At 46.8% G+C, this 27,734-nt stretch overlaps 1 pseudogene; it reads right to left on the bottom strand.

The window, feature by feature from the left end:
* LOC125925810 (transcription factor BTF3-like) lies at positions 1–25,909 on the bottom strand (annotated as a pseudogene).
* Positions 25,910–27,734: the final 1,825 nt, after the last annotated feature.

Below are 27,734 nucleotides of genomic sequence, written 5' to 3'. Positions count from 1 at the left end.
AACTAGGCAAAGAACTTTATTAATGTTGTTTCAAACTTTATTCCCGGGCTTCTTCAGCTTAATTAGCTGCAAAGAATGAATTGTATATAAGCAAAAACTGAAAAGAGCTGCAGTGTCCAAGGGTCTTGGGCTTAAAAAATATTCGAGATCCAGATTTTATCAGATCCATGAACAAAATTTGTAAAAAGCAGTCATCATATACAATAGCAGCTCCCAGTAACTTCTTCAAGTTTTATCTTCTTCAGAAGTTGACTCCATTCAGTGTGCTTCATTCTTGGAAGCTTCATCCAAATTCTCCATGAGATCTGGACCTTCATCATCATTATCCTCTCCAGTAGCAAGTGGTGCCTTTCCATCCACAGATTGTTTGGGCAGAGCTTCAGCCCAAAGATATTTAAAGCCTCATTTGAGATACTGGGGAGCATTTCTGTCAGCTGCTTTGTCTCAGCATGGCCTGTGATGGTGAAAGTATCTGCTTCCAGGGATGCCTACGCTTTAGGGTTGTTAAAGTGGATCACTATTCCTTGGTTTGAGAACCAACTCAAACCAAGAACTTGTGGCTCAGTCAGGTAAGCATCTGACTCTTGATTTTCAGCTCAAGTCATGATTCAGGGTTTGTGAGTTCGAGCCCCACGTCAGGCTCTGCAACAGTGCAGAGCCTGTTTGGGATTCTCTCTCTCCCTCTCTCTCTGCCCCTCCCCTGCTCACGCTTTCTCTTTCTCTCTCTCTCTCAAAATAAATAAACATTTTTAAAAAATCATTTAAAAAGGTATTCATTATGACTACTCAAATCCTATTCACAACTGACCTTTTCATTTCCTGCAAACTTTTTATGTTTTCTGGACTTAAGAATTATCGTGTTTTGTTTACTTGTCTTACATACAGCAATTACAATTCAACACCAAATTCTCCATCAATTGTCTATATCCATATGTTCAGAACTTTCAGAGAGTCTATCAATTTTATCTACTTGAAGATTCTCTCTAGAGCCTTCTGACAAGTTCCAGTCTCTCTTGGTTTCTCTATTCCCACTATACAGCTATTGATATCTTCAAGCCTCAGTTTCTTCATCTGTAAAACAGGGATAATTATATTACCTCATAGAGGTGTTGTGAGGATAAGCAAAATAGTTCATGTAGCACAGTGTTTGTCATATAATAAACACTTAATAAATATTGCCTTATTATGATTCGAGAGGAGAAAACCAAAGCTCCAAGTAACCTGCCCAAGTAATGGTTCAAAGCCCAGATGTGTCTGAAAGCTCCTACTTAAAACTGTTTTGCTATTTTTTTTCTTTTTTTTTTTTAATGTTTTATTTATTTTTGAGACAGAGAGAGACAGAGCATGAACGGGGGAGGGGCAGAGGGAGAGGGAGACACAGAATCGGAAGCAGGCTCCAGGCTCTGAGCCATCAGCCCAGAGCCCGACGCGGGGCTCGAACTCACGGACCGCGAGATCGTGACCTGAGCTGAAGTCGGCCGCTTAACCGACTGAGCCACCCAGGTGCCCCAAAACTGTTTTGCTATTTTAGGGCAGGCCCTAAAAATCTTAGACTTACAAAGTTAGAATCTTCCAGTATGGTCAGTTGAAGAAACATAGGATTTTCCAAGAAAGTCCTGGCCGACCAGCAGGGTGAACATGGTCAGATCACCGAACCCCTCTAAGACATATTTCCTCCTATGGAAAGCGGGGATAAAGTGAGCACCAAGGAGATAAGGCACTTTGTAAACTAAATGCTCTGCACAAATGTTAGTTACTGCCCAACTTTCTCTTCCTTTGCTTCATTTTTTTAGCAGCTGAGAAAACTAAGTCCATGCAAGATCACGCAGATAGAAATCATGCAGTGATTCGGTGGTTGAGACGGAACTGGAGCTCATATCTCATGGCCTTAATGTAAAGAAATTAAGTCCAGGCCTGATGGGCATCCAAGGCTGCCAGATGCCCAGACAGGATAGAAGCAGGTGTTTCCTTGGCCTCCGTGTCCCCAGCCACTGGCCTGTCCTGACCAGGGGAGGGACACCACCTGCCGGTGATGGACTCTGGGGACAGAGACAGGCCTGGATCTGGTGCAGGCTGTTCTACTAGTGTGTCAGGAACAAAGCTACTCAGTGCCAAGGGCAGACAGTGGTTGCTTTTTTCTTTCCAGACATTCATCTGGCCTTCCTGCTTCCTCTTCTTCCCTGGGTTTGTATTTTTGAGTTCTGGCTGAAACTCTAGCGGGCATGGACTCTGTTGACCCTGGCCTTGAAACCCCACTCGCTGTGTCCTCTCTCATGGTGAATGGTAGGTCACCAATGACTTTCACATTCCCCAGCGTCTCATTGCTCCCAAGCAATGGCACAAGCCTTGCCTAACCCCGGACTCAGGCCAAGAGAAAGCCCCCATGCACTGACTCTCAGATGCAGTGGGACACTGGGCACGGGCAGGGATGATGAAAGACAAGGACAGGACCGGGCTGCAGCAGTGTCTGTTATGCCCTCCAAGCCACCCTCCTGCACATGCTGCTTCATGCCTTTCGGGTACAGGTGCAAGAATGCAGCCTGCAGAAACACTGACACAAGTCACAAAGATGCATGTGCATTGGGATGTTGTGCAGCCCACGCAGACGGCAATGATCCAGTATGCTTGTGCAATGGAGAAGTATGGAGCCATTTTTAAAAAGTAACACACACACACACACACACACACACCCTTTTAAAAGAACAGCTTAGTAACAACACGTAGGGTAGTACCCTTTTCTGGGGGTAAAAATAAAAGCAAATTGGTATAAGGGGTGGAAGAAGAGGAAAGAGGGAATGATGCCCTGGGCCGATTTAGGAGATGAGAACCTGGAGGAAACCAGGAGGGACCTAATTTTTGTTGAACCCTTTCATATACCAGCTCTCCTTTTACATCTGTCATATCACTTAGTCCTCACAATAGCCCAATAAGATTGGTGGTCATTGTCTCCAGTTTGCTGATAAAGAAATAGAGGCCCAGTGAGGTTAGTAAAATTTCAACATCACACAGATGAGATGTGGCAAAAGCTTAACCTTGCCCAAAGGGAAGTCTAGCCTAGCCGTTTGGTTTCTGGGATGTCATCTCTGAACCCTTGGGATATGCTAATAAAAGTGTCTTTACCTGGGGGCCTGAGGCCACACTCAACAGTCTATGCTAACAATGTGATTTGTGGTGGGGGCTTTGGGCATGTATCAACTCAGCCTCCAGAGAGGCTAGAAACTAAGTGTAGCTACATGGGTGTAGCTTGGTTAGTCTTGGTAAAGACTCTGGACACTAAGGCTTGGGTGAGCTTCCTTGGTTGGCAACACTGTGCATATCGTCAGACATCTTTCCTGGAATGTACTGCTGTCTACACATCTCGGGGGGCAGACAACTGGAAACTCCGCAGTGGAGCCCTCCTGAATGCTGTCCCATGCACCTCTCCTCTGGGCTGACTTTAATCTGTATCCTTTTGCTGCAATAAAGCATAACTGTGGGTACTCTAGCTTCCAGTGAGTTCTGTATGTCCCACTAGATAATTATTGAACCTGAGCATGGTCTTGAAGAAGCCCAAGCCTGCGATCACTGTCAGAAATGAGGGTGGTCTTGAGGGTTTCTCCCTAACTTTGAAGACGGTAAGGGGTGTATTGGGATTTGCTCAAAGATCTCAGAGACTCCAGTATGTGGCCTCTTCCCAGTTCATTCTTCTCTTACACTGATCCACCGTGGACAAGTGCCGAAGGGAAGAAATTCTGGCACCATGAGGAAGAACGAGAACAGAGTGATGGCCACACTCAGCGATAGCAATGTGGTTGAATGAGGACATAGAAAAGCAAGCTGAGTAGCATGCTCAGAGGGAAAATAGAAGGAACACATTTTAGAAAGTCCCAGGAATCTCTGACCCTCATGACACAAGATGGCAAGAAAGCAGGTGCAGAGAATGCTGAAGGGAGAAGCTACCAGAAGCCCCAGTTTCTTATAGGTCCTCCAAGAAGCTAGGATCCCTGATAGACAAGACTCTTCCCTTGTCTCCCACCCAGCACCTCCTCCCTGCTCACTGTAGGCCAGGAGAGAAGATCACATTTCAATTTATACACAGAATTAAGGGAAGGAGGGAAGGAACCAGGAGACTAGCTTTGATCCTTCTCCCTTTTGGCCATTCCACAGCGCTGGTGGTCCTCCTCAGTGGCATGTACAGAGACCTCATGTTTCCACAATCCCTTTATTGCCCCCACATCCAGCACATTCTTAAGTACCTAGCCTTTTCTGCCCCCACCCAGTTCCAGGCTTGAGAGCATCTTTCCACCTGCTTTCCCACTTCCTACTTTGGAATTAAAAAATAAAAAATAGGGGCACTGGGTGGCTCAGTGGGTTAAGCATCCGACTCTTGATTTGGGCTCAGGTCATGATCTCACTGTCATGAGATCTGGCCCTCCGTTAGGCTCTGGGCTGAGCATAGAGCTTGCTTGGGATTCTCTCTCTCTCTCTCTCTCTCTCTGTCTCCCTCTGCCCTCTCCCCCACTCTTGTTTTCTCTCTCTTTAAAAAAAAAATTAAATTAAATAAATAAAAATAATATCTCCCTTGGATTAGCTTCCTGCCCAATAGTGCTGAGGGCAGAACTGAGCCTCTGAGATCACTTGAGAAGACATACACACATTCAAGCTGTCGGCTCCCAGATGCAGAGCCCTTCCCAAGTACATGGAATTAGTCTCCGACCCCAGGCAGGGGAAACTCCATTCCCAGTAGACTGGGCAGTGAACGAGGAGGCAGGTGGGGAGGAGGAGAGGCCCTGGAACAGCAGGTAACCAGCCTGCCTTTAGGCACATCTTAGCCCTGTCCCTGCTCTGAGGGCAAGGCCGAGTGGAGCCACTCTGGTTCCTGCTTTTACACAGGGCATATTTCCCCCTGTACAGACTATCTGCAATGATCACTTGGGGCAAATTTCACCTGCATCGATGTATTAGAGAGGTAAGGATTTTTTGAAGCTATTCTCTTCTGCACCTGTCTACCAGTAATAGTAGGGAAAGCAGACAACATTTCTCTCTCCTACTTCCTGCCAGCCAACTGGCAAGAAGACAGCCTCAGGTTCAGACTCTTTCTCTCTCTAAATGTATGAAACCTCGGGTTTTTTTTTTTAATGTTTATTTTTTTTTTCAGAGGGGGGAAGGGCAGAGAGGGGGGCGGTGGAGGATCTCAAGCAGGCTCCGTGCTGACAGCAGAAAGCCCGATACAAGGCTCAGACTCACAAACCATGAGATCATGACATGAGCAGAAGTCGGGCGCTTAACCAACTGAGCCACACAGGTTTTCCAGAGGCCTTTAGGAACTAATCTTCGCGGCAGGTTGCTTCCTGATCTTGTCCCCAGACGGGAGAATGAACACAATCCCTCCCCAGCTGGGAATCTTGGCATTCAGAAAACCCCTGTCAAAAAAGCTTTTCCTTTTGCAGTTGTCTTGCAAACTTATTTGTGTGAGGGTCTCCAGAGTGCCCAGGCACTGCTAACCCCAAAGGTATCTGCGTCATCATGATCAAACGGGTAAGATATTAAGCAATTTCTCTTCCTGAACCCTCTCGCTCATTTTTGTGGTGTACTCCTATTTTAAGATCCAGCTTAAACGTCACTCCTGTGGGAAAAACCCCGTTCTTCTGCTGGACCCAGCCTCTCATCTGGGCAGCAGTGAGCGCACCCCCAAAAGTGCTCCTCCCCGGCACTTAACACGCAGTGTTTCCTTATAAGCGTACCTCCCCTGCTAGACTGGAAGTTTCCTCAGAGCAGGGAATCCTGTGTCCACAGAACCTAGCACAGCACACTGCTCAGGGCTGAAGCTCCGTAAATAGTTGTTTGAATGGGTGAATGAATGTACGAATCAAAGCAGAGCTGTTACGAACACAGATCGTACTGTGTAATGAGGGCAGCCACCAGCCGCATGTGACCATTTAAATTTAAATGAACTAAAATAAAAAACTGTTCAGCGTGTGTCATTCAGAGGACCTCCCTCAATGCGGTGCTGTGCTACTTGTTGGCCAAAGAATCACACAGATATTTATAGTGTAAGACAGACGTGCGACGATCTAGCAACTATAAAGAACGCCCCCTTGAATAAATAGGGTCTGAATGAAATAGATTATGATTAGGCATTGTCAAATATATAACAATTAAACCGACCAAAGGAAAAAATAGAGAGAGAGGTTTGGTTGTCCTTACAGCCTGAAAACGAATGTGTTTCCTCACTTACATTTGAAATAGACGTTACTTTGCCTACGGGCTACGATTTTACTCTCCCGAGGGAACTACGCCTCCAAGTGGTTAAGAGTGCCTCCTTCTGCACCGGACCAGACTCAGCAGGCTGGGGAACGGCAGAGGAGGCTTTGCTTGACTCTTTGTAGCAAGCCAGGGGCCCTGTGCCCCAGACACCAGGCTCCTCTGTTTCTGCCCCATCCCCCACCCCGCCCCTCACCCCCAGCATAATTCCCGCTGGCAGCCAGCGCCGGGAGCCAGGAGGTAGCAGCTGAGAACCTGGCCTGTGAGCCAGGCCACCCCCAATTAGTTTATCTTATTAATGCCAATTTATTAGCACAGAACCCCTGGGAGGTGAGCAGGAGGATGTTTTAAATAAGCATCTGCATTTCCTGTCTGTAAGCTTTACACCTGAGCTCAGTGCTAGACGGGTGGCCTCCTGCCTCCCTACTTCCTCTGGACGGGTGGACCCAGGAGAGTGGATCTGCCTGGACAGAGGGGATAGTGTGTGCTTCTAAACACAAGAAGATTTGTCACAGCTTCATAAGTGTTTGTGCAGGCGTCCTTTTAAGGGTTCTCTAAGAACTCATCTACAACAAAGAATTTGTCTGTTAAATAACAATGGCTTTATAAATACAATAGCCTTAATCATTAAATCTTACTCCTCAGGGCTCCAAAGGGACTAACTCCTTCGGTTCTTTAAGGGTTAGGAGCTGGGGAAAATGCTATCTTCCCGCTAGGGGTTTCCTGGCTTGGAAAGAGTCTTATCATTCACCCCCTCTTTGAAGCCGGGGCCCATATAAGCAGTACCACACCCTATCAGACACACGAGCGCGTTTTCAGTGAATTGATAAATGGTCATAATTTAACATTGTTCCAAGCACCTGAGAAATTTTCACAGGCCATGAGCTCTTTTGGCTTCAGAGGGACGAAGTGTCACCACCAGGTAGATCCTACCTGCAAAGGTGTGTGCTTGGTAGAGGAGAAGAGCCACCCCCCACCCCAACCTCCCTCCATAGTGTTTCCTCCCTTACTAACACCCAGCTTTAAAATTCCCAGAAGAAACACCCACCCCTCTCCTGGCTGCAGAGAGAACCTTCTCTTAAGCAGGCCATTGTGTGCATATTTTTGTGGGCTGGGGGGAGAACGAGTTGCTCTGAAGCCACAATGCCTCGATGGTAAATGTTTAATAATTGGTTCGCTGAGAAAAAAGAGAAGCCCTGATTTGTGGCGTTTTCCAACTCCGTCTTTGAACACGGGGGTGAGAAAAGATGTGTAGTAGCTCACTATTACATAATATTTCCACGGGACCACTACAGTGGAGGCAAATGACCTCAAGATCACAGCACTAAAATGAGTTTCGAATTATTTTTTACCATTGCGTTTAATACCGTCATTTAATTGTAAGCTTACATAATTTAATTTTGTCCCAATGGCTGTGTTTTACCACCAGCTTGCCGAGATCCTTAAAGACTCGGCAGTCGGCTCTCGTGAACCGTCTGGGCTGGCCTCCCGGCACGCTACCGCCCTGCAGCCACTTAGCCACACTTCTGCGACCCCACTGTTGTCACTTCCCGGCTTAGAATTTCTATTTCCTGGCTCCCACCGCAACCTCAGTGAGGTCAGCGTGTTATGCCTGTTTTATACGGTGGATACTGGAAATAACTGCGCGTACCCACCCCCGCCACCGTGATGATGGCAGCAATGACGAAGGCTCCTGCCTGTGTCCTCTGAAGGCCAGCTCTGGCTGACGGGAGCACCTCTCCCTGAGATGCCTGCAGGTTATGGTGGCCAACAGCTCATGCAGGCTCCAAAGCCCGGCCCCTTCCTCAGGGAGGGCTCTGCTGTGGTGGGAGTTACACCCAGAGCATCTGTGGATGAGGCCAAGGTCGTCGCCTGAGACACAGCCTGGTTTGGCAACTTCCTCTTCAGCATGCTTCCCACATTCCCTTCCTCCGAGAGCCCTCCCCCCACATACGCACGTCATAGGCATCTGAATTCCTGTCTCAGGCTCTGCTTCTAGGCCACTTGGCCAAAGACATGAAGCCTCAGAGGGACTTCCCTGATGTCCCACAGTGACCAAGGCAAAACGAACCCAAGACTCCTGATTCCTAACAAAGTGTTCTTACAGTCATCCCACAGCTGCTGCTTCTACTTTAATTAAGACTCCTCAGCGACTATGAAAAGACTGACGCCCAAACACCCTAGTGTGGCATTCAGGGCCCTAGCACTTTGCGCCCCCTCCACCCTTCTCTTCCAGCCTTGCATCCTAGGATTCTCTCTGCTTATACCTGTGACTTCAACCACAGCCAACTGCCTTCTGTCCCTCAAACCTGCCCTGGGTTTCTTGTGTCTGAACTTTTGATTCTGTTGTTTCTTCTTCAAGACAAATAAATGTACATGTTGTAAATGCCTACTGCATTCAGGCCATTGTACTCGAGAACAGCAGTCTTCAAAATGGAGTATATCTGGGGCGCCTGGGTGGCTCAGTCAGTTAAGTGTCCAACTTCAGCCCAGGTCATCTCGTGGTTTGTAGTTCGATCCCTGCATCGGGCTCTGTGCTGATGGCTCATGCTGACAGCTCAGAGCCTGGAGCCTGCTTCAGATTCTGTGTCTCCCTCTCTCTCTGCCTCTCCCCTACTCTCACTCTGTCTGTCTGTCTGTCTCTCTCAAAAATAAATAAACATTAAAAAAATTTAAAAACAAAACAAAACAGAGTATGTCTACCCTTGTAGGTAGCAGAAGACTTCAAGAAGTATGTGCACAAGCCTAGTTTTAGGGGAACTGGTATCTAGGTCCTCAAATTCCATATTTGCACTTTCTTAAAATTGTCTAAGAAGGGGCCTGCCTTCAAAATAGTCCTCCTCCCACCTTGCAAAAGAAAGGAAAGTCTCCCTTTTACTATGGTGCATTGAAAGGGAGGTTTCAAAATATCAGTTTTGGGGAAGGCTCCCTTAGTGATTAGTCAAGGCATGATTACCCTTAGGGTGTTTTAGAGCAGTGAGAAACCATGGTAAGAACCCGCAGTCAGGCAAGGTTGGTCTGGGCTTTGGTGCCAGGCAAAAGGGTTGCAGCCTCAGTGGGTGCAGGAGGAAACAGGGCTGGTTGGCACTGAACACCCAGCTGCAGGGATTTGGGCTGGAGCTGCTCTGGGGTCAACTTTTCTCTGCCTCCATGCTCTATAACATGGGGTCATCAGTACTGTATGAAGGGTTCTAGAACATGGTATATCTCTAGGGATCATCGTTCTTTTGCTCGGATCTGATCGGGATAGACAAGGGATGCGGGAAGTTTAGTAACCTAGCAAGAAAGTGATTTTATGCATTTTCATATTAAAGTAATAAGAGCTAACACAGTAGTGCTTACTGGGTGCCTGTCCCTGGTCTAAGAACTTGATTTCTATTAAATGCATGGAATCATTACATCAAGGCTGTGAGGAAACCAAGGCTGAGAACCGAGCGAATACCTTGTCCAGGGTCCCAGCTGGCAAACCGAAGAGCCAGATGCAAACCCCTGTGCTATGGCTCCAAAGCCTCTGCCTTTTTTATTTTTAAGGTTTTTTTTTTTTAATATTTATTTATTTTTGAGAGAGACAGAGACAGAGCACGAGTGGGAGTGAGACAGAGAGAGAGGGAGACAGAGAATTCGAAGCAGGCTCCAGGCTCCAAGCTGTCAGCTCAGAGCCTGACGCAGGGCCTGAACCTAGAAACCACAAGATCATGACCTGAGCCGAAGTCAGACTGAGCCCCCCAGGTACCCTCTTTTTTATAAACTTTATTTATTTATTTATTTATTTATTTAGAGCGTGCAAGTGGGGGAGGGGCAGAGAAAGAGGGAGAGAGAAAGAATCCCAAGCAGGCTCCTTGCTGTCAGCGCTGACCCCGACAAGGGGCTCAAACTGTGAGATCGAGACTTGAGCCAAAATCAAGAGTCAGACGCTAAACCGACTGACCCACCCAGGCGCCCCCAGAGCCTGTGCCTTTAACCCAAACTAGAAGTTTTCAAGCAAATGCAGACTTGTTTTAAAGCAGAAAGCAAAAGCTGATGTTTATTTCAGCTAGAACTTTAGGTTTTTAGCTTTTTGTGAGCTGTTTCTTTTCCTAAAGGTGGGGTGGTGTGGGGACATGGTCACTTTGCTATGACCTAAGGGTGGTGAGGCACAAAGGTTTTTTCATCCTTCTGGTGTCCATTCTGCCGGGTGTGGAATAAGATGAGGGAACAAATGGAGGAGGGATTAAGGATGTCTTGAGAAAGAATAAGGACAGACCCCAATCGGGAGAATGCCATCTGCATTTTGTGAAGTTAATTTCCCTCTGTTTTCCGGCTCATTAGAGACATTGAGGGCGGTGGGGGGGGGGATCAAGCTGGGGCACCTGCTGCAGTCACCACCTGGGCTATCTCACCACCTGGGCTGTGGTTGTTCTGGAAAAACCCTCCACCAATGAGAGTGCTGTATCTGTGCTATGCAGGGATCAGCTGGGGCGACCACGGAAAGGGACAAAGGGACAGGAGAGCCCCTAGAATGATGGGGGAAGGGGCAGGGATCACAGTGAAAGTGGAGCCGGCGGTCAAGCCTGAGTTGCTCTGGTGAAAAGGAGAGAAGTGGGTTATGTTTAATGTGAAGGGAAAAGAGCATTTCTCTATGCTATGCCAATTGAAAACATGCTTATAAAGAAATAGAGGCAGGGAACTCAGAAAAGTATGAGTGCATGTATTCCTCCACATTCCATGTTTTTACTGTTTATTTATTTATTTTGAGAGCATGTGCATGCATGCAGGGGAGGGGCAGAGAGAGAGAGAGAGAGAGAGAGAGAGAATCCCAAGCAGGCTCCATGCTGTCAGCACAGAGCCCAACATGGGGCTTGAACTCATGAACCTTGAGATCGTGACCTGAGCCAAAATCAAGAGCCCAAGAGCTGGATGCTTAACCGACTGAGCCACCCAGGAACCCCTACATTCTATTTAAGGCTATGTTTTAGAGAAGTTATAGGTTCAAAATCGAGAGGAAAATACAGAGATTTCTCATAACCCCCCTGTTCCACCCATGCACAGCCTCACCCGTTATCACCACCCCACCAGAGGGGTGCTTTTGTTATAAATGAGGAAACTACACTAAGTCTATAGACCCAGAGTCTACAGTTTACATTTCCGTTCCCTCATGGCGTTGTGGATTTGTATGGATTTGAACAAATGTATAATGATATGTGTCCATCACGACGGTATCTGACAGAGTGTCTTCACCAGTTTATCCCACTCCCACTGCACCCCTTGGCAACCACTGACCTTTTCACCATCTCCGCAGTTTTGCCTTTTCCAGAATGTCATATAGTTGGAACCACACAGTACGTAGCCTTCTTAGCTTGGCTAGCTCCACTCAGCGACTCACGTTTGAGTTTCCTCCATGCCTTTTCATGGCTTCCCAGCTCATTTCTTTCTAGTGCTGAATAACATTCCGTCGGGTGGCTGGACCACAGTTTGTCCATTCGCCTACCGAAGGCCATCTCGGTTCCTTCCAAGTTTCGGCAATTATGACTAAGTCTGCTATAAACGTCTGCATGGAAGTTTTTGTTCGGACGCGTATTTCCGCTCCTTTGGGTAAATACCAAGAAGCACAGTTGCTGGATCATATGATAAGAGTAGGTTCAGTCTTCTAAGAAACCGCCACCGGTCTTCCAAAGTGGCTGCACCATTTTGCATTCCCACCAGCGGTGAGTGAGGGTCCCTCTTGTTCCACATCGTCCCCCGCACCTGGCGTTTAGTGGTTTGGTGACAGCATTCTGGATTTGGGTTACTCTAGTAGGGAGGGAGTGATATCTCATTGTTGATTTAATTTGCGTTTCCCCGATGACACATGATGTGGAGCATTCATTCTGTGTTCCAAACTTTCTTCAAGTTGTTTCTTTGCTAACGACAAAATAACGACACGACAAAATAACGACAAAATGTTTCTTTTCTAAGGAAAGTGGAGACTCGGGAAACATACGCAAAAATTGTTACTTCTGTCCAGCACTAGTGAGGACAGAACCCTCTGGAAATGTCCTTCCTGAAGCTTCTCAGACTGAGACTGTGCTTGCTCTTTCCTGTGCCTTTCTCCGGGACTGGGCCCCGCTCTGAACCCTCTGGCTAAAGTTTGGACCTTGTTGCCCACCTCTTGGCCTGGGCTCTGCGTGTCCTCACCCTGGATTTCCCATTCCTGGCTTGCCCCCAGCTGCTGGGAGAATTGTTCCCTCCTGTCAGACCCTGACCTGACTCGGGCACTGACAGCTGGACAGAGGCTCAGGGTCACAGCCCAGCAGCTGCAACAAGGACTGTCTTGCTTTGCAGGTCAATGCAGTCCGATTGTCCCCCTTGGCCGCCGTTGTCAAAGTTGGTCATACCATATCCCAGATTATATCATGATGCTCTGGAAGGTTCCCCAGCCAAGCTGGGTCCAGTGCTCTGCAACAGGAGAAGTTCAAAGACTGCCTCACATAAAAATGCTGTGCTCTTACATTTGTGTCTCCGTGGTCATGCAGGGGCTCTTTATGGGGAGTTCTGGCTTCACCATGGCCATGAACTTCAAATCTCTGGAATTCCTGCTGGACGAAAAGGACTTGAAGAAATACAAGTGCACAGTCTCTTATCAGAAGCCCTAGGGAGAGTAAAAACCCTTAGGCCAGATGTGTTTTAGAATTCAGAATTGTTTCAATTTTAGAAAGATAATTTGGTGCAGATACTGTATATAACAACCCCAGTGACGTCTGGGGCAGCATGCTGTAAGTCAAACCACGTCGATACTTCTGCAGTGAAGTGTATGAATAGTCACACTAAGCGAGATGAATTCATTGCCTTAGGACAGTTCAGGTCAGGTTTTGCTACCAAATGATTTCAGGTTAAATTAGGTGCTGCTACCATATAAATTATGGAAAAAAATCATTTCATAAAGCTTTTTGAGTAAGTTAAAGATTTCCCATATATTCTTTATATATTTAATAAGCACCTTGAGAACAGGAATGGTGTCTTATCTTTTTATCCCTAATGCCTACCCCAGTTCCTGGCACACACTGGACACTTCATAAATGCTAAAGGAATAGGCAAAATGTCCTTTGGTTTACCAGATTACTTCCTCGTGGGTAACCCAAGGGCAAGGAAGCCCTTCCTGGAATGACTTGTGACCAATTCTTGGTTGGACATCCCAGACAAATCTGCAGGGCTCCCAACTGTCCCCTCAAATTCCCATGGGGTCACAATGGTTTACCAAACATTTTTCCTCTTCTTTGTCTGAAAGCAAGCAAGAGCCAAAAGCCTCAAACCGAGAGAGAAACTTCTACAGAGGGCCATTTGAGGAAGCAGCAGAACATGTGAGAAAGAGCCCTGGGTGGAAGCTGTAAGACGTAGGCTCTGCACACAGGCCTATCATTCCCTGGGTGTCTGACTGTTGCTACGTCTGGATCTGTTTGCCGCCTGCTAGAAAAGTAATCCCCAAACTTGCCAATCATCATAATCACCCAGGAAGCTTTAAAAAAATACAGGTTCTGATTCTGTAGGTCTGGGGTGGAGGGCAGAAATCTTACCTTTAAAAAAATTTTTTCAGGGGCACCTGGGTGGCTCAGTCAGTTAAGCGTCTGACTTCGGCTCAGGTCGTGATCTCACGGTTTGTGAGTCTGAGCCCCCCCATCGGGTTCTGTGCTGAGAGTGCAGAGCCTGGAGTCTCTGTGTCTCCCTCTCTCTCTGCCCCTCCTCTGCTCACACTCTGTCTCTCTCTCTATCTCTGTCTGTCTCTCAAAAATAAATAAATATTAAAAATTTTTTTTTAATTTAAAAAGTATTTTCAGAATTTTCAAGATAGTGATAGGTAATAGAGGAATATAGCTATGTTTGTGATAGAATAAATACTTAGAAATATAGGTATTATGCTTCATGCATTTTAATGTTAGATTTTACTTTATTGGCAACAAGGGAGAAGGTCAGAATGAACTAGATTTTAATACTACTATTAATAATAATACAGTAAAACCTTGGATTGTGAGTAACTTCTGTGAGTGTTCCACAAGACGAGCAAACATTTCTAATAAATTTTAAATTTATTTTAAATTTAAATAAAACGAGCAATGTCTTGCAATACGAGTAGTAGGTGACGCTGAATGTCACATGATCACAACTGAGCCAATGGTTCTTCTCTTGCGTGCACTGCTGGATTGTGGGTTATTCTCTCCCACGCTCAGACGCTCGGTCTCAGGCCGTGGTGTTCGGCAGAAATCAGTGATGTTTCACAATGTTGGAAGGTGCCCACAACTGGCACTTGTGTATTTTTCATCACTTCAAAGCACCTATGGACAGTCCTTTGCTTTTTCCTACAAGAGTGAGCCTACGAATGTTTTGCTTCACTCTAGGTCAAGCTGCCTGCAGATACAGACCCTTTCCTCTGCTGCCTCATTGCCAGTTACATCAAATACAGTATATGACAAGAGTTTATTAATACTGTACTGTAGTCAACATCCATGCGAGCATATACAATGGCCCCCATGCAGAAAAAGATTCCATTGAGCCAATAGATATCAGTGATTCTGTTAGTGAAAGTCATCCTACACAACAATCCCCTTCTCTCCTGTCTCTCTTACACCAGCCACGGAGGTTTATAAAGGTAAGTGCAGGTTAATTTGTTTATTCATGGAGGTTTACAAAGGTAAGTGCAGGTTAATTTGTTTATTTTTCTTTATATTTTGTTCTTTTGTATTTCTTTATTTTGTAGTATATTACAGTATTGTCATTATTTTTATATGAATATTTTTGGGTTGTGGAACGAATCATCTGAGTTTCTGTTATTTCTTATGGGGAAATTTGCTTTGATATACAAGTGCTTTGGATGACAAGCATGTTTCCGGAACGAATCATGCTTGCAAACCAAGGTTTTACTGTATTACCACTGACTTTTTAAAACAGTTAATAGGGCTGGTTTTTTGTGTTTTTTTTTTCATGTGTAACTACTCATTTATTTATTGTTTTTTAATTTTTTTTTTTTTTTAGGGAGAGAGAGTGAGTGGGGACTGGGCAGTGGGGAAGGGGTAGAGGGAGAGGAAGAGAGAGAATCTTAAGCAGGCTCCATGCCCGGTGTGGAGCTCGATTTTGGGCTTGATCTCATGACCCTGAGATCATGACCTGAGCCGAAATCAAGAGTCAGACTCCCAACCAACTGAGCCACCCAGGCATCCCATTTTTAAATTTTTTAAAGATTTTATTTTTAAGTGATCTCTATACCTAACTTGGGGCTCGAACCCACAGCCCTGAGACCAAGAGTCGCATATTCCATTGACAGAGCTAGGCAGAAGCCCTTATTGTTTTCTAATTTTTAGAATTGAAATATATTTTATATGTAGCATTATATTAGTTTCAGGTGTGTAACATAATTATTATATACAATAACATATATATAACATAAATACATATAGATTGCAAAATGATCACTACAACAAGTCTAGCTAATGTTCATCACCATAGATAAATATTTTTCAAATATGTTACAAAATATTTTTCTTGGGATAAGAACTTTTATGATCTACCCACCTGCAAAGTTCAAATATATAAGAAAGTATTATTAACTTCAGTCACTATGTTGTACATTACATCGCCAGGACTTATTTATTTTATAATTGGAAGCTTGTACATCTTTTTTTTTTAATGTTTATTTATTTTTGAGAGAGAGACACAGAGCACGAGCAGGGGAGGGGCAGAGAGACACAGAATCTGAAGCAGGCTCCAGGCTCTGAACTGTCAGCACAGAGCCCAACACGGGATTCGAACTCATGAGCTGTAAGATCATGATCTGAGCTGAAGTTGGACACTCAACCAACGGAGCCACCCAGGTGCCCTGGAAGCTTGTACCTCTTGACCACATTTGCCCATTTCTCCCACCCTCCCATGTCCTGCATCTAGCAACCACCAATTTGTTTTCTCTATCTGTGGGTTCAGTGTTTTTGTTTCCTGTTTCTCGTGATTTGAGTTTCCACACGTAAGTGAGATCATATAGTATTTATCTTTCTGTCTGACTTAGTTCCTCAGCATAACACCCTCAAGGTCTATCCATGTTGTTGCAAATGGCAGGATTTCCTTTCTTTTTATGGTGAATAATATTCTATTAAATACAGACACCACATTTTCTTTATCCATTCATCCACTGATGGGCACTTAGTTTCCATATCCTGGCGATTGTAGGTAAGGCTGCAGTGAACACGGGGCTGCAGATACCTTTTCAAATTAGTTTTCCATTTCCTTCAGATAAATACCCAGAAGTGGGATTGCTGGATCACATAGTAGCTCTATTTTTAATTTTTTGAGGAACTGCCATACTGTTTTCCACAGCAGCTGCATCAGTTTACGTTTCCACCAACAGTGCACGAGGGTTCCTTTTTCTCCACATCCTCACCAACACTTGTTAATTTCTTGTCTTTTTGGTATGGCCATTCAAACACGTATGAGGTGATATTTCATTGTGATTTGACTTGCATTTCCCTGGTGATTAGTGATGTTGAGCACCATTTCATGTACCTGTTGGCCATCTATATATCTTTTGGAAAGCTGTCTGGAAGATCCCCTGCCCATTAAAAACATTCTCTTTAATGTTTATTTATTTACTTTTGAGAGACAGAGAGAGAGCACAAGTGGGGGAGAGACAGAGAGAGAGAGGGAGACACAGAATCCGAAGCAGGCACCAGGCTCTGAGCTATCAGCACAGAGCCCAATGCGGGGCTTGAACCCACGAACCATGAGACCATGACCTGAGCTGAAGTCAGACGCTTAACCAACTGAGCCATCCAGGTGCCCCTCCTCTGCCCATTTTTAAATCAAATTGTTTGGGGTTTTTGTTATCGAGTTGTATGAGATCTTTATATATTTTGGATATTAACCCCTTATCAGATATGTGATATCTGATGTAGAAATCTGTACCTTAAAAAAAGCTCCTGGGGTGCCTAGGAAACTGTCGGTTGAGCATATGACTTCAGCTCAGGTCATGATCTTGCCGTTCATGAGTTTGAGCCCGGCATTGGGCTTGCTGCTGTCAGTGTGGAGCTTGCTTTGGATCCTCTGTCCCCTTCTCTCTCCGCCCTTCCCCTGCTCACAAAAATAAAAATAAACATTAAAAAAATAAAAATTAAATTCAAGAAAAACCTCCTTATATGACAGTAATACCATAAAAAGAAGGGAGAAAGGATGAAATAGAGCTACGGGAGAGTAACATTTCTGTATATCACTGGGATTAAGCTAGTATAAGTCCGAAGCTGATTCTCATGAGTTAAGATGTATATGGTAAGGCCTAGGGTAACCATTAAAATAATAGCTAAAAAAATCAGTGAAAAATCATTAAAAAATTAAAATATTACATCAGACAGATTCATGAAACATAGAGAAAATGAAACGTAAAATGACAGATGGAACTCCAACAATATTAATGAACCATTAAACACGAGTAGATCGAACAATCTCAATAAAGATAGAGATTGTCGGAATGGATAAAAAAAAAAACCCACACAATCCAGCTATATTCTGGTTACAGGAGGCCCACTTCATATTGAAAGGTACAAATGGACGGAAGGTGGAAGAAAGGAAACAGACACATCATGCAAACAGCAATCACGTGGAAGCTAGAACGGGCAGAGTGATATGAGGCAAAATAGATCTTTTATTAATTTTAGTAATTTTTTGTATTTTGAAAAGATATTTGTTTTGGGAAGAGAGAGTGCATGTGCGCACGTGCACGTGTGAAGGCAGGAAGGGGCAGAGAGAGAGAGAGGGAGACAGAGGATCCAAAGTGGGCTCCAAGCTGATGGTGGAAAGCCGAACTCATGAACCGTGAGATCATGACCTGAGCTGAAGTTGGACGCTTAACTGACTGAGCCACCCAGGTGCTTCAGATATATATTTATATTTGTTAATGTTTACTTATTTATATTTGAGAGAGAGACAGAGAAAGAGAGAGAGAGAGAGAGAGAGAGAGAGAGAGACAATCTAAAGCAGGCTCCATGCTGTCCACAGAGTCCGATATGGGGCTCAAACTCATGAACTGTGACATCATGAGGGGAGCTGACGTCAGATGCTTAACTGATGGAGCCACCCAGACGCCTCTCAGACAAAATAGATCTTAAAATAAAAAATGTTAACAGACATCAAGTAGGATACTTCATAATGACAAAAGGGTCAATCCATCAGGAAGACATAACAATTATAAACATATATGCACCTGATGACAGAGCACCAAATACATGAAGCAAAATCCAACAAAAACGAAGAAACAGACAAGTCAACAATCTGGAGACTACTGAAGATCTCCATACCCCGCTTTCAAGAATAGCTAGAACTAGACAGAAGACCAACTAGGACATGAAAACTTCAACAGCACTATAAACCAACTAGACCTGACATGCATCTATGGAACTCTCTCGCCAACAACGGAATATACTTTCTTCTCCAGTGCACACAGAGCACTCTCCAGGATAGACCATATGCTAGACCATAAAACAAGCCTCAACTGCACTCTTGGGCATTTATGTCAGAGAAACGATACGATAGCATGCTCACACAACAACCTGGATGTGAACACTCGCGGCAACTTTGTTTGTGATAACAAAAAACCTGAAGCAGCCCAGAGGTCCTTCAACAGATGAATGATGAAACAAACTGTATTTTTACCATGATCATTCAAAGTATTGTTTTTGTTATTGAAAATCACTTGAAAATCTCACCACCCAGAAACAATTCCTGCTGCCACACTAGTGACCCCCCGCCACCAACATCCCACATGAACACACATCCTGCACACAAAGAGGGATGTGTATACCTCCAGCATTTCCCCACCCCCCCCACCCCCCACCGAGCAATGATTCTCAAAGGGAAGCTGTCGCTCGCAGAGGGGCACATCACAGTCCACTGGGCGTGAGGGCTTGGGGAAGGCTGTGTGGTGTGACAAACTCCCCAGGTGATGCTGAATGTCCACGCTTCTTAGGGAGGCACCCCACCTTCACCCCACTACAAAGAGAATCTCTGAACACTGAACACAAATGGCTCATTGCACACATATTCTTTTGTACACTTCCTTTTCCACACTCTGCACCACTATGCCTCAATGGTTGCACAGTACACATTTTTTGTTGCAGCAGAAGTTAAAAACAAATTCCACGTTGATGTTATTTAATATTTTCCACTAAAGATCTATCATTTTGTAGCAAGCATCTTTATATATATAACTGGCACCTTGCATTAAACTCCTACTGGTGCAATTTCTGGATCGGTGGGCTTGAATATTAAAAATTTTTGAAAACATAATGAGAAAATACTTTTCAGGAAGATTGCACAGATTGGTATTTCCATCAAGCGCTCATTCAACAAATATTGCATCGGGCATTATTCGGTCATAAGCATATCCCCTACACCCTTGAACCTTTGTAAGTAAGTAAATTCCACGGGTCTTTGGTAAAATACTGCCCTCAAGCCTCTGACTTCAAGCGAACATGCAGACGGTATTCACTTACCTCCTAGGTTAAAGCACCTGTCCTGTCGGGAACCTACCACACCCTTTTTCAACCAGCCAGTCTGTTTGCTTCTCTTTGCTGCCGCCTTGCGCTGGGAAAGGGGAAGTTCATCTGGGAGGACCTGAGACATACCAGCTGACAACCCTTGACTTCAGCGGCAGGAAGGAGCCCACGGTCAGATCCTGGTAGTCTGTCCTAAATGGATCAGGGCCACAAAGAGTGAGGCCTCCGGGCTTCAGTGCAAAGAGAGCCCCGGGACAGGGCCCAGAGGAGGCCCTGGAGTGATGGCAGAAGAGCCCAGAGAATTCTAGAACTGGATCTAGAACGGGATCTACCCCTGATTTGCTATTAAGCAAGCTTGTTCTTTCTCTGCCCTCCGTTTCTTCTCTGAAATGAGGGGTTGCCTTAAGCCGGTGTTTTTGCAAACTGCAGGTGATAACCCATTAACAAGCTGTGAATTCTACTTATTGAGTGTGGCAAGCTTTTTTGTTATTTATTTGTGGGGGGAGGAGCAGAGAGAGAGAGAGAGAGAGAGAGAGAGAGAATCCCAAGTAGGCTCTGCACTATCATCACAGACCTGGAGGCGGGGCCTGATCTCACGGCACACCTGAGATCGTGATCTGAGCAGAAATCAGGTGTCTGTGGCTTCACCCACTGAACCAACCAGGAGCCCCTGCTTTTGTTTTTAATGGAAAAGGCAGAATAGAAAATCATGGAAATGTCAGCAGTTAGTTGTAACACATTTCTTACTGAAGGGGCTTGGTCAATGAGCTTTGAGGACGACATCCTTAGGGGATCCTAGAGTTCTCCCAAGCTGGAGCTTTCCGTTCTACTTGGGACCAGGGGCAGGGACGCTGTTGGCGTGACTGCTGGCCCCACTATTGGAGGAAGTGTTGGTGCCGTGCTGACACCTTCCCCTTCTCGGCTGCTCTGAGATGACCGGAAGCCCGGCTCTAAAGCAGATGACTGCTGAGAGTTTCCCATGCGGCCCCAAGGCAAAAACGATAGCAGACCACACTCTTGAGTCAGCATCCTCTCACAGCAGCTCTTCTCGGGCCTCCCAGTTTCGGGCTGACTGTGCAGATATAGACGCCACTGACCCGGCAGAAGCTTGCTCTATTTTTCAATACCTCGAGGAAACTGCAGAGGGCAGTGAGAACCTACGAATCCGGGATCGGGAGGGAACGGCAGGGCAGGAGGCCCTGGATGCTCTGACTCGCCCCCCCTCCCTTCTCTGACTCGGCCCCCCTCTGAGTTCCAGAAGGCCGATGTGGGAGGGGGAGATTGTTTAACTTGCCCGCGAGCTTCTGATCATGCCAGGTTGCGGGTGGGTCCTGCGGTGAGATAAAGCTCTCGGGCGGCCGCAGAGGGCAGGAGCTGCCACTAGGGGGCAGCAGAACACTGGTGTTGGAAACGTGGGGGGCTGGCTTCAAGGCTGGGGACGGGAGCGGTAGGAGAGGTTCCAAAGGGGCCAAAAGCAAAGAGCCTGCAGAGCAGAGTGACCTTGCTTGCGCGCTCTCTCTCATTCTCTCTCTCTCTCTCTCTCTCTCTCCCTCTCTCTCTCAGAGGCCTCAGGAACGGGGGAGACTCAGACCTGCAAGATAGACGCCCACCGGGGGTGTGCCGGATCTGGCTCAGCCAGGCTCACCAGAGCCCACGGTTAAATTTTCAAAACGTTCACAAGCCAGTTGTTAAACATAGCCGTCTTTAAAAACTTCCAATGCAATAAGTTACATTCAAAAGAAAAGTAGTAAACACTCAAGACGCATCACTTTCTGTCATACTGCAATCTGTTACGTTCTTCAGGCGACTTGCATTTATTCTGTGCGGTAAAAACGCCTTACAGCATTGGGCTGCTGCACGCGGTGCCTGCGCGCTGCCAGCCTGAACTGTCTCCCTGGGAGATTTATATCATGGAAATCAGCAAACACTACAAATCAGGGCGGCTTCTTCTCTGGGAGTGCCAGTTGTCAAGCATTTACCAGCACACCACTGGGGCCACCATCTCCATCCAGTTCCTGGGTCCCTCCCGGGCCCCCTCTCCTGCCACAGTCCACCCCTCCCGCCACCGGCTGTGTCTGAGCGACTCCTCTCAGGAGGTAGGGAGATGCCAGAGGAGGGAGGCTGTGACCTTTCCTGCCCGCCAGTGAGATTGTGAGACGACTTAATGACCTTACAGGGACAAGCAGACAACAGAGAACTTACAACCTTGACTGGAGTTTAGAAGGAGAAAGCTGGGGCAGAGCAACAAACACACTTCTCCATCCTCCTCCCCACCCCTCCCCCCTGCCGTGGGGGGGAGCAGGTGAGGAAGAGGAGACGTTCAGTCTGAAGAAAGGACACATGAAAGAAAGCCGTCTAGCGAAAATTCGAAGGGCTGGCATGTGAGTGACAGTTCTGACTTGATCCATCTAGATCCAGGATATAAAACTAGGGCCAAGAAATACAGATATGACTTACTATGAAAGAGAGTGTCAGCCAGAGCCTTCAAAGATGTAATGAGATGGCTCAATCGTGCTTCTCCCTCCCTAGGGAATGGACTGCGTAGGACAGAATTTAAGAATCATACAAGAGGTCAGCTATAACTTGCTACTCGTATGTGGTCCGCAGACGAGCATCATGGCATCTCTTGGGGCCGTGTTAGAAACGCAAGCTGTCAGGCCCCACTCAGACCTACTGAATCAGAACCCGCATCTTAACAAGATGACTTTGCCCCGTGCTGGGGAGGACCGGATATAAACCACCTTGTTACGTGAGAAAACCAAAGCCGTTCCTAACATCAAAATTTGCTCTGGGCCATTAATCAAACATTTATATCTTTTTAAATGTTTATTTATTTATTTTGAGAGAGAAAGAGAGGAAGAGGAAAGGCAGAGAGAGAGGGAGAGAGAGTCCCAAGCAGGTTCCACACTATCAGTGTGGAGACCAACTCAGGGCTCAGTCCCACAAACTGAGATCATGACCAGGGCCAAAGTCAAGAGTCAGAAGCTTAACCAACGGCGCCACCCAACAATCAAATATTTAAAAATAAAATGAGGGGCGCCTGGCTGGCTCAGTTGGTGGAGTAAGGGACTCTTGATCTTGGGGTTGTGGGGTTGAGCCCCACACTGAGTGCAGAGATTACTTAAAAGTCAAATCTAGAGGGGCACCTGGGTGGCTCAGTCGGTTAAGCGGCCGACTTCGGCTCAGGTCATGATCTCGCGGTCTGTGAGTTCAAGCCCCGTGTTGGGCTCTGTGCTGACCACTCGGAGCCTGGAGTCTGTTTCAGATTCTGTGTCCCCCTCTCGCTGACCCTCCCCTGTTCATGCTCTGCCTCTCCCTGTCTCAAAAATAAATAAAAATGTTTAAAAAAAGTCAAATCTAGAAAGAAGAGAGAAGAAAAAGAAAGAAAGAGAAAGAGAGAGAAAGGAAAGTCTTCGAGTACCAGAAGAATATATGGGAACATATTTTTCTAATCTTGAAGTGTGTAAGATCTAAGCATGTCCCAAACTTAAAAGTCATTAAGGAAAGTACTGATAGGCTCAGACATATAAAAGCCACATGTTTCTATGACCAAAAAAACCCCACAACACTATAAAAAGGTAAAAACACAAATGACAGATGGGGAAAGTATTTGCAACATCATAAACAAGAGGTTACTTTAAAGCTTATTTATTTTGAGAAAGAGAGATACAATGAGCAGGGGAGGGGCAGAGACAGGGAGAGAGAGAATCTCAAGCAGGTTCCGTACAGTGTGGAGCCAGATGTAGGACTTGAACCCATGGTCATGAACCGTGAGATCATGACCTGAGCTGAAATCAGGAGTAGGATGTTTAACCAATTGAGCCACCTAGGCGCCCCAAACAAGAGGTTGCTTTAATAAATAAAAAGTTCTTGGGATGCCTGGGTGGCTCAGTCAGTTAAGTGTCTGACTTTGGCTCAGCTCATGATCTCGAGGTTCTAAGTTCGAGCCCCACAGCGGACTTTCTGCTGTCAGCACAGAGCCCTCTTCAGATTCTCTGTCTCCCTCTTTCTCTGCCCCTCCCCCACTTGCTCATGCCCTCTCTCTCTCTCTCTCCTAAAAATAAACGAACATTAAACATTTTTTAATAGAGAGTTCTTACAAATGAAAAAGGAAAGACCAAATATATAAAAAAAAAAAAAAAAAAAAAAAATGGAGAAAGGACGTAAACATTTCATAGCAAAAGAAATGCAAATGCAATGCCTTTTTTAAACAGGTGAAAGTATGCTCAATGTAACTCATGCAGAATGCACATTAGCACTGTGATGAGATACCATTACTTGGGTTGACAAAGATCGAGGGAGCTTCGCATTGTGGTGAGAAGGAAACAGACACTCTCATACAATGGCACCTCTATGGTGGACGATTAGTAATCTGTCAAATTTAAAATGTACATACGTCTTGACCAGCTAGTCCTTTAGACACACATGGGTCAAATGACATCTATTCAAGACTATTATTTAAATACAAGTTACCATAGCAAAAGATTGGAAATAACCTGAGCATTCATATAGATCTGGTTAAGTCAATTGGTCGCATGCATGCGAAAGAGTGCAATGAAGCCACCAAAAATAATAAGGCAACTCTGTAGGATCTGAAATAGACCTTCCACATAGGTAACACCTGTCTTTACTTCTCACTCAGCTTGACACTGGCACTTGGTCCTGGGTGGCTAGAGGCCTTGGTCCCTTTCTTTAAAATTCTTTCTTTTTTACATTTTTTTATTTTTGAGAGACAGAGAGAGACAGAGCACAAGTCAGGGAGGGCAGACAGAGAAGGAGACAGAGAATCCCAAGCAGGATCCAGGCTCTGAGCTGTCAGCACAGAGCCCGACGCGGGGCTCGAACTCACAAATCGTGAGATCATGACCTGATCCAAAGTCAGACACCTAACCGACTGAGCCACCCAGGCGCCCCAGAGGCCTGGTTGCTTTCTATGCTGCAAGGACTGTGGTCCTTTCCTGCCGTCGAAATAGAAAACCAGCAGAGAGGGCAGCCTGCAGCTGGCCTCAGTCCTGGGAGTTCAGATCCTGCTCCTTCTCTCACTACTGCAGCCATGCTTCTCGGCTCCACCTCCCCTGCGCCCTGGAAAACACGTGCAAATGCACCCGGGTTTCTCTGTGACTGCGTTTCAACTCCACCCCTCCTTGACCATTGATATGTGTGTCCCGAAGCTTCTTGCATTTTCTCTGGTGAATTTCACAAGCTCAGGGAAGCTTTCACCAAATCTTGATGAAGTGTCTATTATGTGTTGGACACTGCGGTGGGCACTCCGAATTCAAAGCTAGTTCAGCAGTACGCAGCTCCTGCTCTCAAGGAGCGTACAGCCTCTTGGGGAAAATAGTCACATGAGCAAAACGAACATCATGTTGTTAGCACAGTGATAGAGAGATGCCCGGGGTGTTATGAGGACGCAGAGGAAGGAAGTTGCCCTGGTCGTGGGGTGGGTGAAAAGAGGGACATTTTCCTGGTCGAGAAGGTTCTATGGCCCAGCCTTAATGATACATGAGAGTCTGGGGTGTCCCGCTCAGCTTTTACAGCTAGTTAGGGCTTTTGTCCTTCATAGTCCTCATCACCCTTTCACCCTTTCCTCCTCCGCAGAGGAGCTGTCCGAAGTAGGGGAAAGGGTCAGATGGAGGGAAGTTTGATGCTGGTGGGACTGTGGTTCAGACTCTAAGACACTGCTGGGAGAGGTGGTGCCTGAGGGTGTAGGTTTGGAAGGGGACAAAATCAATCTGGGGTGATTAAACCTTGCCTTATCAAGGGTCCTACTGGGATTTATCCTACTCCCTTCCAGGGAACACTCCCCTCTCGAGTTTAGGCTCTGCCTCGGTGGATGCTCCCAAACAAGGGCCCAGGGGGCAGGTGCACTCCAGGCTGGGGGCGCAGGCCCGAGCTGACCATTCCCCTGTCCCTCTCTCGTGCTCTGTTTCCCACCACACCTCACATCTTCTGCCCCTCAGAGTCCGAGAGGTGATATACCTTCTGTCCCAGGGTGCTTAGCAGCCCCGCCATGCTGAGGGCATTAGCTGGCCAGCCATGGGAGGGACTGATCCCACATGTGTATGAGCTCTTGGCAACCTCATTTGAAGTCCTTGAAGTATGTGCATTTCCTGACCTGTGGGTTTTGTGCTGGGGATGTTGGGGGTGACGTTACTGGGGGTCTTTCGGAGGTTGGAGGCAGTCATCTAGGACTTCCTCCCTGGACTCACCTCTGGAGAAAATCTGGAAGCCAATGGGGGAGGGAGTGAGAACCCTCTATTCGGCCCTCTCAGAGCAGCAGGTGAGGAGTACTTCAGAGCCCTCTGATTAGGGACCCATTCATTTTGAGGCTGGGCCTTGCAGAGCCAGGGAGGGGCTTCCTGAGTAAATACCTTCAAAGGCTGATTGATTCTCAGTGCCCAGAGCCCAAGGTGGCAGCTTCCAGCTGACCTTCCCTTCAAATTTAGATCCTGGGGCTGCCGCAGTGAAGGGCAAGCTCCCGGAACGCTCAGAGAGGCCAAGAGGCTCCTCTCTGCTGCCTGCATCCTCCACTCTCTGTCCAGGACCCCTCCCCAGATAAAAGTCTTCTTGTGCAAAAAGCTCCCTTCTGAAGCGTTGGAAATCCTATAAGCCGACTGCATTAGCTACATGTCATAAATATTTATGCTCCTGCTGACGTGTGTCAGACTGTATGTGTGTGTGCAGGGTAGGGCCTGCTGACAGGCACAGAGAAGGCGGGTTTCAGGTCAGGGACAGGAAGAATGCTCTACCCCAGAGCACCGTCTGGGGCTCCAACATGTGCTGAACTTGGGCGTCTAGACTGGACCACGCAGAGATGGGGTGGCCACCATCAGGGATACTGTAAGAAGAATTCTTAATAGGGCAGGAAGGAGAAAACTACATCCCCCTCAGCCCCCTCCAGGCCCAGCTTCTGTGATTCTGTAGAACATAAATGGTCACTGTGACTTAGTGAGTTAAACATGGAGGGAGGCCCGGGCTTCACGCTCCAGGTGCCTGGCTTTCACAGAGGCCATCTCGTTCCACCCTCCACAATGCCCAGAGGGTCATCCCCACCATTTCCCACCGCACAGCGGAGGAGAACGAGGCCCAGAAAGGTGATGTGGCTCATCTGTGAGCCACACAGCTGCTGCTCAAATTCAAGTTCTTGGCTCCAAGACCACAGCTCTTTTCTCTGCGATGCGACTACCTTGCCCAGTCGACCCCTTACAGCACAGACTTTGGCCACGTCACCATGCTGTCTGCAGGGAGCTTGCCACTCATCCCGGCCACCTGCTATAGGGGGGGCTTTGAAGATGGGTTGGGGGCACTGTGAGTTGTGTGCACCGCAGAGGCACCTGGAAGGAGGCTCACCCGATCTGATGCCCCAACTGGGAACACGAGGGGTGGGAGGGTGGCACGGCTGGACCGGATGTTCACCTGTAGTGGTCAGCTGGTGCCCCACGTAGAGGGCCCAAATATGGTCCAGACAGGGGACCAGGAGCAATCCTCTCTTGTCTCCCCACAGTAGGATAGCTCAGGGCAACATGAAGAGGTGACTTGGGGGTACTTCAGAGCCCCAACAGGTCCTTCAAAGCCCAATCCCCCAATAAGCAGAATTCAGTGTTGGGCTGGGGCCACTGGCATGAGCTCACGAAACCCACTGTATGCACCTCTTCTTAGCTCTGCCTTCAAGGACTTCACACTGGTAGCACGAAACGGGCCGTGGTGGGGATGTTCACTCTGTGGACATCGCATCACAATGAACCAAGGCAGCCCATCCCCCGGCTGGAGCGTGAGCAGGGGAGGGGCAGAGAGAGAGAGAGAGAGACACAAAATCCAAAGCAGGCTCTAGGCTCGGAGCTGTCAGCACAGAGCCCGACGCGGGGCTTGAACTCAGGAACCTCGAGATCATGACCTGAGCCGAAGTCGGACGCTCAAGCGACGGAACCACCCAGGTGCCCCTCTGCAAAGCGAGGTTGCTGGGGTCTAGCCCTGAAGGTGTGTCAGAGCAGGAGAGACACCCCGTAAGTC

Source organism: Panthera uncia, chromosome F1 (genome assembly GCF_023721935.1).
Source record: "Panthera uncia isolate 11264 chromosome F1, Puncia_PCG_1.0, whole genome shotgun sequence".
In the NCBI taxonomy this organism is placed as follows: Eukaryota; Metazoa; Chordata; class Mammalia; order Carnivora; family Felidae; genus Panthera; species Panthera uncia.
This window is presented reverse-complemented; position numbering and strand designations above follow the sequence as displayed.